This window comes from Brassica oleracea, chromosome C9 (genome assembly GCF_000695525.1).
Source record: "Brassica oleracea var. oleracea cultivar TO1000 chromosome C9, BOL, whole genome shotgun sequence".
Classification (NCBI taxonomy): Eukaryota; Viridiplantae; Streptophyta; class Magnoliopsida; order Brassicales; family Brassicaceae; genus Brassica; species Brassica oleracea.
Window position 1 is genome coordinate 51,906,649 of NC_027756.1, and position 4,748 is coordinate 51,911,396.

Consider the following 4,748-nt stretch of genomic DNA (forward strand, 5'->3'; position numbering starts at 1 on the left):
TACAGTTTCTAAGAAGTCTATCTTCTGTAGCTATAAAAGGGGTAAGCCTTGTAGCCTTGAACATCATCATTCTCCATTCGTGTAATGCCAAAAAACTTATATGCAGTGTAATGGCTAAATCATATGTTCTTCTTACTGTTTTGAAGCCTGGCCTCTGTTCCTCCACCATTGAGGTGTGACTGCTCAGATTCTGGGAAGGAGAAACGTGAAACGGTGGTGAGCTGATGGATGTGGACATACTCCTCCTTGATGCAAATGTTATTCCGTTCTTGACAGTCATGTTCATAGCAGTTTTAAACTCCTCCGGTGTATAACTCATAATCATCAAAATTTTGTATTAAGATCTTTATAGAAACTCTTTTGAATGAGAAATTTTGAAACCGTTTGTTGATTTTGCTTTCTTTGTCACATGTGTTTCAGTAGACTCTCATGCCAGCCACCGTACCGTCTCGCCACCTGCAGACACCGGCTCAAGGCGGGTTCAAAAATGTTCGCCGTTAGCGGTTTGATATGACTCGGTGCAATCAGAGCTTCAGTAGAATTTTTGGTTCCAAATCCTGAAACTGTAAGTTTTGATTCCCTTACAGAAATCTTTGCTTAAATCTCTTTGATTCACAGCTGGTGTTTTTGAGATGTATTGCATGTTTAAAGAACAGCAGCTCGAAAGAATCTATAAACTCTACAATAGTTGACCGATCATATCATTTTTATATACTGTCGAATACACTCTTTCCATCACGAACAAGTAAACCTGGATTATCTATACGCTGATGTTGATGATTCTGAGGTAGGATTGTCTCCGCACAACTCTTTGTCCCCCATTTGTTTGCTGGTTGCCATTGTGTATATAATGGTCTATGTGACATAATACATTTCAGGAACAAAAAGATGCACATGATGGAACATGAGACACGGATCCACTGTCTTTTAAATGCATTTGACCTAATTATTCTATCTCAAATCCTGAACCAACTCTTTTTGACCGTGGAAAGGTAACAATACCGGCATGACCCGTTGTGTGCATTTCTCGAACTTCAGTTGTTTTTATCATTTCACTATGTTATACAATGATTGAATTAATTTTGAAGTGTATTGATAGGACTACATGAAGCATCATACCAGATTCATCTCAAACAAGCCAGCAAACGTAGTTCTTTCAAGCATGGGCGTTGTGTCACAGTCCATGGGGGCTTTAAGAAGCACATTCAAAATTATAAAGTAAGAAATTAGAGTAAGAGTCTGTTAGGCATTCTCATCTATTGCAATTGCTTCATTGGTGATGTTGATCTTTAGTTTAGTAACTCTTGAGTATTGCATAATTCATTTCATATCTTAACGTTCAGTTCATCAAGAACCTAACTGATGTTAACCCCATTTCACTTCCAGATGATAGTAGAAGGATTATCTGCAAATAAGTCGTCTCAGTTCTATGTCATCTTAGAAGTAAGCTTCTCAGCATTCACCTACTCTCACAGTCTCACATCCCTCCAAATCAGTCGATGTTTTTCTGCTTTGGTCTCTACATGTCTCACTAATCATTTTAAAACCTGAAGGTCTTCAAAGTTTCACCAACATTTATCATGGTAAACAAGCAAAATGCAGCAATAGATGCAGAATAATACCTCAAGGTTTGTAACAGAAGAACGAAAACCGTTAGGGTCACCTTTGAGCTTTGTGTGACAAATTTCAGAATAGTAGTAAAACTAGATCTTTTTATGTTTTACAGCTTTTTTTAGTCAACGATGTTTTACAGCTCTACAAGACATTGTGTATCACGCTGGATGACATCATATGGAAGCCACCAGATGCATCCGCGAGAAATCGAGCCACCAAGTCCAAGAGTAAAAGACGTTGAATCCATGTTTATTTAAAGTTGAGTTTTCTGAGTTCTTAACTGCTTTAGGGGATGAGTGGTAAGTGCTGTAGCTTTATATTTTTTGTTGTAGAATTTAATCTGTAGATTTATTTGCTGTAGTTTTCCTTGCTGTAGATTTCTAAAGCACTAATTTTTTGCTCTAGAAATAAAGCTGTCTACAACCATATTTTGATTTTGCAGAGATTTTTTTGCTGTGAGTTTTTTAAGGAAAGCAAAGCTCGATTGGTTGACATATATAGTTGTAGACTAAATTTTGGCTGTCCAGAGCATCTACAGCCCCAACCAATCATTCCGTTAGTCTGAATTAATATCATACTAATTTTTCTGTAGTTACACACTATGAATGATAAAGAGGAAACAATGAGATTAGAAGTTAACGTATTTACGTTTCTCATAAGCATTATTAGATTTCATAATTTATATCTAAAATTTATATACTACTTGAAAATGTCATAAAATTATAAATACAAATGTAGATTAAAAAAACAAACTCGCTTCTTATGAGACTATATAAGTGAAACACCATAAACTGACACATCATCACAATTTTAAGAAAATTATAAAAAATCCACTCTTATTATTTAGACCAAATATATTAACAGAACATTAGATAGTGTATAAATGCTTTTACTAAACAATTGTACATTTTTAATTCAGACCAATTGTAAATTTTAAAATTATAAATGATTATTTTAATATAGTTTTTAACAAATATTAAAATTAATGAAATTAGTTATACGAATATATTTATATTTTTAATATTTTCAAGAGTTTGATTTTTTTTTAAAGATAAATTCGATAATCAATATTATTATCAACATATATATGCAAAAAAATTGCCTTCCAATAAATATGATATGTTATTTATCATCATTTTTAAATTGTAATTTAGATGCATTGAAGCAATTGAAAACAATCCAAAAATTATTTACTATTTTTATATCATAAACAAAAAAAACAGCATGTTATTATAGATAAGGATTAATAAATATAGTTATACTACTACCACTATATAATTTTGTAAAAACTTCTATCTAGAATGAAGAATTTGATGATTAATATTATTTAATCTAAATTTATAATGATACTGTTAGCACTGTATATATGTAAGTAATTACTTCTAATCAAAATCAGAATATTTAATAAATAAAAATATCTAAAATTAATGACAAAATGTAATAGATGCTTAATATATAATAAGTAAATTAATATAATAAAATAGAAATTTTAAATTTTATAATTTATTTATCTGAAAATCACAATTGTTTCAGATAACATGATACTTGGTTTTCAAATGTAATAACATATAATAATTCAAACATACATGTATATTTGTAATTAGTAACAATCAATAGAGCTTTCCATGTTATACAAATAATTAAAAGTAAATTTAGTCATAATAAATCGGCTATTTTCCATATCATCAATTTTAAAATATCTAAGCAAACAATAGAAATAACCAATGTTTTATGTATTAACCCTAATAAAACTATTCTATTTATTATCCAAGTAGGAAAAGTATTAAAAATTAAGTAAAACAATTATATTTTCCAATTTTATTAGTGAAACAAATATATGATATATAAGGAATATAATAAAACAAATAGTGAAAATGTTGTAATAAATTAGTGAAAGTTAATGCTACGTATAATTTAAAATAAATTAAATGTTTCAAGTTTTACTAAATAATATATAGTAGAATATATATGATTTGTAAAAATAATTGCCATCTACTATTACAAACAAAAATATTTTCGTAATATATCAAGTTATCTAATGTTATTATTTAAGAAAATAATTTTTTTTTTAAATCTTCGTAGTAAAACAAAATAAACAATTATAGTTTTAGTACCAATATAGTAATAAAAATATACAAAATTGCACAATATGAACATGATACTAATATAAAAATCTGACAAGTAACATATAAAAGTAGAACTGAAATTAGATGACCTAAAATAAAATAAAAGACTAAAAATTTTAATCACCATAATAAAAACAACATAGCCCATTCAAATGATTTCAATATTATAAAATTTCGTCGATTGCAATGAATTCATTTTACATTAAACAAATTCAATAGAAAATAATGAAAATTATACAAAAGAACAATCATATAAATAACACAATACAAAACCAAATCTTTCAAAAGACAAAAATATTGTAAACAAAATAATATAATGAAATCTAACGATTAATTACGTAATATATAAGAAAATATAACCAAAAACATCAAATAAAAGAAACAAAGAAAGGCCAAGAAATTTATTTCTTCAATCAGCCTTTCAACGTAATTAATTATTTAACAATACATAAAGTACCCATAATAATTCATTATAACATAAATACAAAAAAAAGCAATTGATAATAGTAGCGATTACTAAAATTGTCCAAAACAACTATATTAACTTCGACAAAGAGTTTCTCTAAATTAAAACCTCTTTTCCACTATTTTAGAAACCCTCAAAAAGATACAATGGTATTTCTTCAATTAACTTATGTATTTTATAGTGTTATAATACTTAAAACACTATAAAATTTTACAACCCTTAATTAAAACAAAAACAATAGTAAGAATTCATTCATTTTTTAGTTATATAATTGGAATTTGGTGTAGACAAAATAATCATACTCACATTCATCTTAACATATAAAAAAATTATACAAAATTATAATTTATAAAAACCGATACATCAAATCCCGCGCGTAGCGTGGACCTCCCCTAGTAGCAAATAAAAAATACACAAATATGTTTCCATTGTAGTCTAGTACTCTATAATTAATAATTTTAAGATATGAGGAACAAAAAGAAAATTAACCAGGTTAAAAAACAATAATAACGAATCCATTTGTCTAGAAATTAGTAAGATAC

General features: G+C 28.1%; 1 pseudogene; it reads left to right on the top strand.

Annotated features, from left to right (window-relative positions):
- Positions 1–224: 224 nt before the first annotated feature.
- Positions 225–1,855, top strand: LOC106315313 (annotated as a pseudogene).
- Positions 1,856–4,748: the final 2,893 nt, after the last annotated feature.